Consider the following 13,165-nt stretch of genomic DNA (forward strand, 5'->3'; position numbering starts at 1 on the left):
GAAAAACAGCACCTTCCTAATAGTAAAAATTACAGTTTTTATCATAAAACTTCTCTTTGCTGATGGGTTTCATGACTGCTTTGCCAGATGCAGGTGTTTTTAGCAATAAGACAACCTGCAACAAATCAACAACCAATCTAAATGTTAATCTAACCTCCCTTGAGGAAATTAATCTGGTTTAAATGTACAGAACAGTCCTGGCTCAGTTATTTTCTTAACCTTCTCAGTGCCCTTGAGTGTGCACAATTCGTACACGGGAACAGCATTTTCAATTTCTCGTGGACATATGTTATACAACCTCAGAGAAGAGTGCTGGAAATGATCATCTATGAAGAGCATGGGGCTTCCATCTGGCACCGTTTTGATTTGAGACTGACAAAAATATCCAGCAGAACTGCACAGAAAACACTGAGCTTGCTAATGGCCCAAATGGTATCTTCTGGGGAGGAAGGGGGAAGAAAAAGAATAAAGATGATGAAAATCAGACAATCTGCCAAGCGACGTTTCAAATAGAAGGAGGGAGATTTGTGGTTTGGGTTGTGTCTCTTTTCCCCTGTAGTGCTGGGAGTGCCCTGGCTCCTGCCACAGGGAGCCACACAAATCTTTTCCTCAAGTTCTATTCACAGGAGGTGGGGAAATCACAATTGCCAAAGGAAGACAGGTCAGGATTAAAAGCAAGAAATATGTTGGTATGGTCCCAGAAAATTCAGTGGCAAAGACATTCAGTTCTGTTTTGGCTCATGTCAAATGCAATTGAAATTTTCATCCATTTGAAACAAAACCATTACCAGTATCAGATTAATAGATAATTAAACATTTAATAATAATAATAATAATAATAATAATAATAATAATAATAATAATGTAGTGAAAAAGAGATCACATGGGAAATCACCACAGGGTGCTACTACCCAGAGATAACTGCTGGAAGTGGATCCTAAGTCCAGAACAATTGAAAATAAAACAAATATGGCCTTAGAGCTGTAAACCCTCACAGGAGAAGGTTTTGCCTTCTGTGGTTCAAGACAGAGAAGGATTTTGGAGAAGTTTTCCCAGCACTCTGCCTCTTGCTGCTGTCCAGCCAACTGCAGTTTTATGTGCCAGGAAATTGATTAATGGGCTAAATATCTCACAAAACAGAGAAAAGGATTCTGCAAAAAATAACTTCTTGCAGTGAAAGCCAGAGTGTGGGCTGCACCATCAAACTTTAACAGATTTGCAAATGTCAGCCAGACTGGCAAGACCTTTTACTGCAGCCCAGGATATTTATCTCTGAGGAAACACTCAGATTTATTTCATTTATTTAAAAGGAAGAATGAGCTGCTTTCCTGGGACTCCAGATAGCTGCTATGGCCTGTAACTTCTGCTCTGCATCTAGCTGCAAAGGCAGACCCAGAGCACCCCAAAGGCAGACCCAGAGCACCCCAAAGAGAGGACTCAGAGCACCCCAAAGGCTGACCCAGAGCACCCCAAAGGGAGGACTCAGAGCACCCCAAAGGCAGACCCAGAGCACCCCAAAGGGAGGACTCAGAGCACCCCAGCTCTGCTGCCCAGCACATCCTGTGCCAGCCCGTGCCATTCCCTTCTGCTGCCCAGCTGTGGCATTAAAGCCAGCAATTCTTACCCCATGGCGTGCAGCTCCTGACTTTCTGGAGCTGGAGGTCAGATTTATACAGACCAAATGTTGGTCGTGCCTGTGCATCCTCCAGTGGCTCCCAAGGACAGCAAATGCCTTTGAGATCTCTGGATGAACACGATGTGGGACCAAAGTCATGAGGCTGCAAAGATCACCAAGGTGAGATCTTAGGGGAAAATATCCTCCAAACTGTGTGAAAACAAACTTCTTCTTGGTGAAAAGCACAGTTGGGAAACATCCCAGGCAGCTGTTCTTCAGCTCTCTGGGGCCCTGCCAGGTCTTATGTCTATGGCAGCTCTGAGCTGAGAACAAGTGTGATGAATTCCTGCCAAGAAGGTAATGGTTTTGAGTTGTAAGCACCTAAAAATAGTCATATGTGATGGAATTGCCTCCTCAGCCATAGCTGCTGCAAGGGTGCAGTGCACCGTGTCCCCCAGAGCTGGGGGGTCCTGCATGCACTGGGGCAGGGCATAACTGGGTCTCCTTCACCTCCCCAGGCTGAAGAGCAGCCAGGGCAGCAGGGTTTGCAGCACCAGCTCACTGGCACAGCACAGCACGATCATTTCTCAACATGACCCTTTCAGCACATACAGAAAGCTCAGTCTTAATCTCATAACATTTGCAAGGAAATCTTTTTAATCAGTAATGAAAGCCAAACATTATCCAGCCTTTATTGACCTGCAATAACAGAACACTGCTGTACATGTCCCCTGTGCCTCTGCACAGGTTCATTGGATTCCATCTGTGGCTGGTGTTTATTCTTAGCTCACAAAGCTGAGAGAGTTTATATTATTGATTTGCTGTATTTCAGGTTCAATCCCTTGGTGCCCCTCACCCTGAAGGAATGAAGTCAGAAAGAGTTAACGCCTTTACTTCCAAGGCACCACCACGATGGGGGTTACCCAACCCCACATCCCTCTGCCAGAGCCCAGTAAATGAACTGGGAAGTGCCAAACCTGCACCAACAGCAACGTTTGCAACTGCAGAAGCATTCACGAGGTGCAAAATCACAAAGTGCAAAATCACAAGGTGCAGAAGCATTCACAAGGTGCAGAAGCATTCACAAATTTGCTCCCGGTAAAAGAAGAAGTGATGGGTTCAGAGCAGCAGAGTGGAAAGGCCCAGCAGAGAGGTGCCCCAGGCTGGGAGCAGCCCTGCCCTGCTGCTGGCTGGGCTGGCAGCCTCTGCAGCCCCAATCTCGGCTCCTGCCCCCCAAACCTTTTCCCTGCTGCTCCCGTTTCAGGAGCTGGCCCAGCAGCTGGGAGAGCTGGGGCCGGGCTGTCACTTCTCTGTGCTCCAGCATCCCTCAGCATCCCTGCGCAGGAGCTGCAGGCAGCCGTGGGGAGAGCCAGCGCTCCAGCAGTGCAGTGACACTCACGCATCACTCCCGAGAGCTGCGGGGCACCAGCCTCTGCTCTGGCCGAGCCTTCCCAGGAGCAGCCATGTCCCCCACAAGGGGCTTGCCAGCGTTCATTTTCAGCTTAGAGGGACCCAAAGCCACAGCGAGTGCTGTACAATTCCCACGTTATTTTGCTCTCAATGTGTGGCATCCCTGAGGCCATGACAAGAGGCGCCTCGAGAAGATTTAATAAGTGGCACAGGGAGGGAACAGACTGGAGCACATCCTCATCTGGAGAAGCTGTGGAACAGTTTCCCCAGGCATGTCAGGAAAGTGGCATTTCTCTCACTCCTCAGAGCCTCCAGCTCAGCTTGGGGCAGAGCTGCCTGTGCAGCCACAGGAGCATCTGGAAACTGCACTGAGCTGAGGGAGCTGGGAGAGCCCGTACAGAGATCCACAACTGCCTTTATTTTCCCTTCCCTGGGAGCTTTTCCAGCGAATCTGAGCTGCCAGCTTGCCTTGCTGAGTTTGACTGCACGCAGAGCAGCCCCTGCCCTGCAGCCTGGGCAGCACTAACCTTCCCTCCTCCTGCACCAGCTCGGTATTCAGACAGCTGTAGCTTCTCAAGGGCATTCTGGTGTAAAACACACCAAAACAAGAGAATACAGCAGAAAAGCAAGCTATTGCACTAAAATATGGAGGCCAGGACTAGAAGAAGTGCTGGCTAGAGAACAGCCAGGAGAACCTGGCTTCAATAGCAGGAATCTTGAAATAACTGCTCCAATGGCTCATGCGCTCCTGATGTTCGCCTTTAACCCCTTCTTTCCATGCAAAAAGCTTAAGCAGAGCTCTCACCACATAATCACGGTGTGACCCTCGGTGCCTGGTGCCCCGGGGCATTTCACACACCGGGCTCAGCCCCGTTCCATTCTGACAGCCCTCAGAGGCTGTGTGCAAACAGGAATAACCAGCAAACATGAATAACCAGCCTCTGCATGAATGCAGTTGCCTAGGTAAGGGTTTTTCAGAAAGGTTTGTGCTGGGGCTGTGTGCCCAGCCACAGCAAATTTATAGTGACCACAGCGTGACAGAGCACTAAAATATTAAAGTCTTTGTATTGTGATTGTACTTGGGGATTGCTCAGCTGGCTCTGAAAAGTAGCTGTGACTCTATAAATAGTAAGTACTTTATCATTTCTTGACTACTTTAAACACGCTGCTGTATTTCAGCTGTGATTCAGAGTAAATCAAATTCCTTGTGAGGTATGGCAGAAATGTTGTGTGTGCTAGAGGTGCACCCTGAGCTGGCATAAATCAGCACAGCCCCACTGATGTCTGAGGACAGGATGCCAGTTTCTGCCAGCTGCAGGTCTGCAGGGCAGTGTTAGTGTCACTCCTGCAAGACTGAGATACAAATAAATAAACATCAAACACCCAAATATTCACTGTGGCCCTCACTGTCCCCCTGAGAGCCACCCAAAGCAGCTCTGAAAAAGTGCTTATCCCCTGTGATGTCATTCACTCCTGTAAAAGGATTAGAAGTGATGTTCAGAGCTGCTTAATATTTGCCATAAATCTCCACGCTGTGTAACAGTACACTTTGTTGAGGAATATTACCTGGAAATTAGAAACCCAGTGAGCCATTGATTTTTAAAATGCCATGGGTCCAGAATTTCTTCACAACAGGATGCAAATAAACTCAAAGTAAATTAGTGCTTACCAGAGGGGAAAAGAGAACAGGATCTATATCCTGGGTAACATTAGAAAACAAAAGATTAATGAAACCCTGACTTGAAAACTCAAATGACCAAGGAACTAAGAAATGTACCCGTAAAAGGTAACATTAATTGAGGAGCTATGGGGACATGCACAGCAGGGACAGCAGAAATAGATCTCCCTGCTCTGTGCAGCACGAGAGCTTGCTGTGCACCCGTGTTCCCCTGTGAGCTGGATGGGGCTGTCCTTTGATGCCCAGCTGGATCAGAGCTGTCCTTTGATGCCCAGCTGGATCAGAGCTGTCCTTTGATGCCCAGCTGGATGGGGCTGTCCTTTGATGCCCAGCTGGATCAGAGCTGTCCTTTGATGCCCAGCTGGATCAGAGCTGTCCTTTGATGCCCAGCTGGATGGGGCTGGCTCAGAGGAGACAGGAGCTGGCAGCCTGGCACTGCACCCACCCAAGGCTGTGCTCTGCACACCTGCACCTGCACCCTGACACAGCAGCAGTGCTTTGTCCTGGCACAGACAGCGCTTCCTGGGCTCACACAGAGCAGTCTGTGCTTCCTCTGAGTGTTCTGTGCTTCCTCTGAGTGTTCTGTGCTTCCTCTGAGTGTTCTGTGCATCCTCTGAGTGTTCTGTGCATTCTCTGAGTGTTCTGTGCTTCCTCTGAGTGTTCTGTGCATTCTCTGAGTGTTCTGTGCATCCTCTGGGTGTTCTGTGCATCCTCTGGGTGTTCTGTGCATTCTCTGAGTGTTCTGTGCTTCCTCTGAGTGTTCTGTGCTTCCTCTGAGTGTTCTGTGCATTCTCTGAGTGTTCTGTGCTTGTTTCCTCTGAGTGTTCTGTGCTTGTTTCCTCTGAGTGTTCTGTGCTTCCTCTGAGTGTTCTGTGCATCCTCTGGGTGTTCTGTGCATTCTCTGAGTGTTCTGTGCTTCCTCTGAGTGTTCTGTGATTCCTCTGAGTGTTCTGTGCATCCTCTGAGTGTTCTGTGCATCCTCTGGGTGTTCTGTGCTTGTTTCCTCTGAGTGTCCTGTGCTTGTTTCCTCTGAGTGTTCTGTGCTTGTTTTCTCTGAGTGTTCTGTGCATCCTCTGGGTGTTCTGTGCTTGTTTCCTCTGAGTGTTCTGTGTATCCTCTGAGTGTTCTGTGTTTCCTCTGAGTGTTCTGTTCTTCCTCCGAGGATGACTCTGCTCGGTGTCTCAGAACAAGTGCCAGCAATGCCCTGTAGTGCCTGCAGAGCACTGTGAGGTGCCACGAAGGTGGAAGCAGAGATTCATGTTATCCCATACTCCCGAGTCCTGCTTTTCAAACACGCTCTGCTGGTGGCATCAAAGCATGCAGGTCTGCTTCTGCTCCCACAGGAGAGTGCAACAGGCACGGGCACCACACAGGTTCCCCCGCCAGCACACTGACACATCCTGAAAGGGTTAAACCACCACCACGGGAAAGCAGGCTGCAGTGCTAAAAATAGAAAACAGCCCCAAAAAAAAAAAAAAGAAAAAAGAAAAAACCCCTTCAACTCATCTTTCTTAAATAAATCCATTTATTCCAGGTTTTCATAGAAACCTTATAGCTGAAATTGCTACAGGATAATTCCTTATAAGCTTTATAAGAAATGTTGCTGTCCCAGAGTCCCACTACAAATCCTGGCAAGAGTATTGGAGATAACAGATTGGATGCCATGGAAACCGAGACAGACCTAATTTGAGCAGTAACCATTGCTGTTATTTATTTAATTCTGATAAGCCATCTAAATGTGGAATGACTAAAGGTTCCACTGTGCTAAAAATAGCAGCCTTGTAATATTTTAATTCGCAAATCGCTGGTGTTTAACAATATTTTGGGCATCTGACATTAACATTCCTCATGCACTTTTGGAAGCTGATCATTACCCCCGTTCTGTTCCATTCTGTAAGGAGGAGATGGTGCCTTGTCCTTCCTCCTGACACTGATTTCACACCTGCAGGATGCCTTCCACCAGCCCAGGCTTCTCGTGGCACGGGGGCAGCTTGGAGCCCCCTGCTGCCCTCCTGTCCTCCCCCAAGCTTAAGGCAAATGTTTGAAAGAAGGCAGAACTGGGCCACAGGAACCTAATTCCCCTTCTCTAGGTGGTGCCAAGGACCTTTTGTGATTGTTTGATCTCAACAATGCCACAAATAAAGCTCCTTCTGAGGCACATCACCTCTGAGCTGGCTGATAGCTGCCATCTGTTCTCGCAACCCTGCCTCCATTTCCTGAGCTGGAGATACAAAAACCTTCAGGTGTAAATTTGCTATTTCTGTGGCTTTGGGATTTTACAGTGCTTCCAAAATGCCTGGAAACAGAAGAGAAACTGCCTTTGGGATGTCAGGACCAGACAGACCAAACTGAATTTCCTCCTATCTGACTGTGTGATCTTGATCTTGTAATCTTCAGTGTTTCCACAGCAGGAATAACACCTCCATTTCCCCTCTGGTCTGGATTTTAACCTTAAAGTGTGAATGCAGCTGTATTCCCTGGGAGGTTGTACACAGCATGCACAGCAAATAAAATCCTAGATGTGTTCTTGTTCTTGGGAATTCTCTGCTCCTCGCTCTCCTGCCTCCAGAGGGATCGTGTGCAGCCCTGTTCCTGGCTCCCCTCTTGTCAGGAAGGTCCAGCTACCTGAGCATCAGGCACTCCCCACGGCACCCATTCCTCAGAAACTTCCTCTTCTCTCTTCCATTTCCCACTTTGGAGCTGGGAGTTCCTGCTGTGGGAGGCATGGATGGAGCAGAGCTGGCAGCACTGGGCCAGAGCAGCCAAGGCATCCCCTGGGCTGATGAATCCATGAGCCTGGATCCAGAGCAGCCCTGGGCTGATGAATCCATGAGCCTGGATCCAGAGCATCCCCTGGGCTGATGAATCCATGATCTGGATCCAGAGCAGCCCTGGGCTGATGAATCCATGAGCCTGGATCCAGAGCAGCCAAGGCATCCCCTGGGCTGATGAATCCATGAGCCTGGATCCAGAGCATCCCCTGGGCTGATGAATCCATGATCTGGATCCAGAGCATCCCCTGGGCTGATGAATCCATGATCTGGATCCAGAGCAGCCCTGGGCTGATGAATCCATGATCTGGGTCCAGAGCAGCCCTGGGCTGATGAATCCATGATCTGGATCCTTTTGCCAATGAAACCAGAGTGCTGATGGCATCAATGCAGCAGCAGTGCCAGGGAAAAGCAGATAAAGATCCTGGCCCTGACACCTACGGGGAGTCTGGATTTGGTTCAGAAAGGAGGGACATGGCCAATACTGTGCCTCACCCTGCAATCAGCTGGGCAGAGCCTCTCCTCTCTGCAGCACAGGGCTGAAGGGTGAGTTGTCAGTGTTGTTTTCTTCAACAGTTCAGAAGTAGGACTGCAAGAAGGATATTCTGGGCAAGAATCAAAATGAATAAGGATCGCTTTCAGGATCTGTCACAACCAGAGACAGCATATATTTAGCTTCCATTGCTCTGATGTAGAAACAGGGAGCAGTGCTGGGATATTTAGAGCCTTCAAAGACCTTTTTCACTGGATTGCAGCTCCAGAGGTTCCTGCTGGGGCTGGCAGGCACTGATACTCTGTATTAGTGTGCAATGGTGCACCAGTCAATCTGTATGGGGCACAATAAGACTGGAATTACTGTGAACGAGCACAGGTTGCAATTACAGGTTTTCACCATTTCCCTAACTGTGCTACAGGACTGTTGCCAGTTTAAGGCTTTAATAGTTAGCAATTACTCACACAAGTGAAGGGTTCATTCATCAGCTGGGGTTTAATCTCCAGCATGATATGACTGCACAACCAGCTGCTGAGTTATCTGGCTAAAGGAGATCTTGATGGGCAGGATGAAGAATCTGATATGGCACTTCCTCTAGAAACCTGTACAAGGCTTCTAACAACCAGGCTGCAGATGCTACAGAAACAGTTTCTGTCCAGCTTTCCCAAAAGCAGCAGTGTGGGGGCACGTGTGGTCTCCCATCCTGGTCACCTCTCTTTTCTGATTAGAGTCTGCAGAGATGTTCATCTTCTGAAGAGCATCCAAAGGCTGCTTTCCATAGAGGAAATCTCTCCTGAGTTATCCAGCTAACAGCAGGAAGCAGCTGCTGAAAGGGTTTTTGTTCAGACAGCCTCACAGGCGATAAAACACTGATTATTCATAGATAATAGGAAGATGTTGAAAAATTTCAAACTGAGATTTCACATAATAGGCATCTCAGACTGTCTATATTTAGCCTCCCAAATCTATACTTAAACTCCTACGTAGAAGTGGCCCAAAGGAAATCAGCCATTTGGAGCTGGCTGCTGCAGCTCGCATTATTAGCAGTATGAATTTGTTGGTACCATTTAATTTTCTCTTTCTAATCCTCTTCCTCTCTGATCCTAAGCTCCTTCCCCACTGTCTTCTCTGCCTTTTAATAAGGACACGTGGCAGCCACGTTGGCTGGAAGGAGGTGGGGAGCAGCAGCTCCAGAGGCTTCGGGCAGTATGAAACACTCAGTGACCCCGAGTGGTGCTGCTGGTGCTGCGCAGCCCCTTCCTGCTCTGAGCCCATCCACACCCCCAGCAGCTCTGACACCCGAGGACCAGCAAGAACATGGGTCCTATCCACCCATTCACTGAAATAAATAAATGTTGTGTCCTAAGTGCAAACAGACACATCTGAGGCTCTGTGGGCTTTGAGGGATGTGTCTACAACAAAATGAGAGCACTGCAACCAACACTCTGCTCCTCACAAACAAAACCCTTCCACCCATTCCCTGCCTCAGGGCTGAGGCAGCTCCAGCAATCACAGCAGAGGACATAGAAAAAATTGTTAATTCCCTTTAATTCTGGAGCTGCCCTTGACATTCAGCAGAAAGACATGAGTGTCCTGAAATAAGTGTAAATAAGGTTAACACATCAAGAGAATTGCTCCTAAAGTTGAAAAATGAAGTCGTCTGCTGACAGGTCTCTGTTCTCTCCACACACAGCCATGGCAGGGCCACTGTGACTGCAGCCAGTTGAGTCAGTATTTTCATTATCACCTGCCATTTTCTAGGATTTATATCTTGGCCATTAAAAAAATAAAACAGGAAAAAAAGCATTCTTGGCTGAAACTCCCACAGAAGCTCCTTGGGCCTGATCACAGCTCTGTTCTCAGCCTTCATCAGCTCTGTGTTCTCAGTGTTTTTTCGTGCCATTTCCCCCAGAGGAGAAGGGTTTATCCTGTTGGTTCTCATGCAGTAGCCCTGAGTTTCTGTGTTTTGTTCACTTCTTTCTTGTGACCTCTCCTGTCTCGTGAAGCCTTTGGAAGAACAACTCATCCCCCGTGGCTGCTTCTCTTCCCCCTGTGCTCTGTCCTCACTTACCTTCCCTGCCCTGCTGGCAGGCTGACCAACACTCACAACAGAATTTAAACGATGGACCAGCCTTCAGAGACTGGATTTAGTTGTTTTCTATGTTAAAGAAATTGAAGAGCAACAAAGATAAAGTTTCAGACCTCAGCATATGTTCAGGTAAATGGTGCACGTGTAATTTTGATGAGAAAACGCCTCACAGAAACTATTTATGTGAATGCTGAGAAGTGCCTCAGTGAGAAATGAAACTCATCTTTTCCCTGGTTTTTCCTAGCTAGAACTAAATATTGCCATTGGGATATTTTATGTTACATGGAAGAATGAATTGGAAGTCTCAATGGGAGGCTTCAACATAGCAAAACACTTAAGCCCTTGTGTAACTTTAAAAGGACACGAATAGTCCCACTGAAGTCAATGGGATTTAATGCACATACTTCAGAGCCAAGCTGAATCCCAGCCTGAACAAATGCTGGTTTCATCTTGCAGAATGCTGTGACCTGATGCCCTACTTCCAGCCAGAGCCCAGCTCTGCTGACTGCTCTGCATCGTGCACAGCCTAAACCCAGTCCTAAAATCCTAAAAACACTAAACCCAGATCCTAAACTAAACCCAAATCCCGCCTCACGTGCAGCTTAGCAGCCCTCCCTTGTTCAAAGTCCCATTCCCCAGGCACCTTCTCTTTTTCCCTCCTCTAGCAGAAGCAGCACTTGGTATGGCTATAATAAAAGGGGATCCCAAGGAAAACGATCCACCAGTGCACTTGCTGTGTGCTCTGTTAATGGTTTCTGTCCCAGCAGTGCCCCTGCACCGAGGGCCCTCCCTGCAGCTGAGTGCCCCCTCTGCCACGGGCTCCTCCTGCCACCAGCAGCACCGGCAGCAAACCAGGGCCTGGAGGGGCAGGGGAGCTGGACCTGCAGGACACGGGATCCCAGCACCTCTGGGGCTCTCACCGGGCACACTGGGACCTGCACTCGGGGCTGGGAGCTGTGGGGGGAGGTAAGGACAGGGCACCAGGCAGGCTGCTGGCACTGCAAATCCTGTGCCCTGTGTCCCTCCCTGTCCCTAGTGTCCCTCCCTGTCCCCAGTGTCCCTCCTTGTGCCCGGTGTCCCTCCCTGTCCCCAATGTCCCTCTCTGTCCCCAGTGTCCCTCCCTGTCCCCGGTGTCCCTCCCTGTGTCCCTCCCTGTCCCCAGTGTCCCTCCCTGTGTCCCTCCCTGTGCCCCGTGTCCCTCCCTGTCCCCAATGTCCCTCCCTGTCCCCAATGTCCCTCTCTGTCCCCAGTGTCCCTCTCTGTCCCCAGTGTCCCTCCCTGTGCCCCGTGTCCCTCCCTGTCCCCAGTGTCCCTCCCTGTCCCCAGTGTCCCTCCCTGTCCCCAATGTCCCTCTCTGTCCCCAGTGTCCCTCTCTGTCCCCAGTGTCCCTCCCTGTGCCCCGTGTCCCTCCCTGTCCCCAGTGTCCCTCTCTGTGCCCAGTGTCCCTCCCTGTGCCCCGTGTCCCTCTCTGTCCCCAGTGTCCCTCCCTGTGCCCCGTGTCCCTCCCTGTCCCCAGTGTCCCTCCCTGTGCTTGGTGTCCCTCCTTGTGCTTGGTGTCCCTCCCTGTGTCCCTCCCTGTCCCCAGTGTCCCTCTCTGTCCCCAGTGTCCCTCCCTGAGCTCCGGAGAGGCTGCAGCTCCCACACCCCTCGGGGACCCCTGCCCCTGTGTGAGCACAGGCACAGGGAGGAGTGTGGGACACGGCACCTGCCCCATGCACCGGGGTCAAACTGAGCCCGAATTTTGGCACCCCAGCCACAGCTGAGCTTTACATTTGAGCAGGCTCGGTCCAAGGGCTGTAAATACCTTTAGGAATGGGGAGGAGGAGATGAGCTCCCTCCCAGGGAGAGCAGAGAAGATGTGATTTAAATCCTTGTCTTTGAAAGGCTTAGATCAGCCCACAAGAGGATTTTTTCTGTTGGTGAAGGTTCTCTGTACCCTTAAATCAGCAGCATCAGAGAGAGGTTTAACCATGGACAGCAGAACCTCACAGCACTGTCAGAGCTTCATCCCTACCCTGTACAGGAGCTTTTCCAAGGTTCTGTTACCAAAAAGGGAACAGGCAAGCTGAGCAAACCTGTTTGCTTGCCAATTTAAGGATTACAATTCAGCTGAATGCTATGGCTCTGTGCACCAAAGCAACTAAAATATTGACAATGCTACTTCCAGGACTGATAGCATTGCTAAAAAAAACCTGCAGTAAATAGGGTAATTGACTGGAAGCTAAAATGGGGAATGCTTTCTGGGCTAAAAATTCCTTCAGATATATTTATTAATTCATTATTCAATGATGACGTGCATAGTGCTGCGTGCATTTAAACACGAGACACTGCTGTAACTGCTTCTTGAAATTCTGATTTGCTTAAAATATTTAGTCCATTTTAATGTTAATTAAGGAGCAGTCAAGAAGGGAAGCCATATATCTGTGAGAGGAAAAATGGATCTTCTCATTGAAAGGAGACTTGCCCCTTTCACCTTGCTCCTTAGCCAAAATCTTACATGACCTCTTAAATACTCCTGTGTATTTTGGCCATTTGAAGTAATCCAGGTACAGGACAGCACAGGCAGCAAAGGGCAGGGGCTGAGGATGTGAGCCGTGCTCAGGGATCAGAGGTGAGGTACAGAATGGAGAGCTGCAGCTGTCCAGAGGAAATCAAGCTGCTCGCAGTCTTTTGCTACTTCAGCAGCAATAATTGCACATCTGGCAGCGAGGGCTGAGAGCAGGAGCAGCTCCCAGTGGTTCTCAGCTGCAATTGTGACTGGAGGATGCCAGAGCTGGCTGACCAGCTGGGAAACAGCAGGTTTTGCCAACAGGATCAGAAGCCTAATCCTTCTGAACACTGTGATATTATTAGCTTTGAGCTGCAGGTTTTGGGGGCTCAGGATTTTCATCTCTCTGTTTCAGTTCTCCATCTGTTTGCCAGCCCACCCATCCCCTTCTTCAGGTAACAAATAAAGTCATCCACAAAAAAAAACACTCAGGGAAGAATGAGGGCCTGGCAGCTGCAACCCAAATCCCAGATTTTGTTATTACAATTGGTTCTGGACCCATTCCAATAATTAAAGTAGCATTTGTTCAGACAGTGCCATTCTTTGGGTTTGCAAGGCTGC

The sequence above is a fragment of the Lonchura striata genome, chromosome 14, assembly GCF_046129695.1.
Source record: "Lonchura striata isolate bLonStr1 chromosome 14, bLonStr1.mat, whole genome shotgun sequence".
Lineage (NCBI taxonomy): Eukaryota > Metazoa > Chordata > Aves > Passeriformes > Estrildidae > Lonchura > Lonchura striata.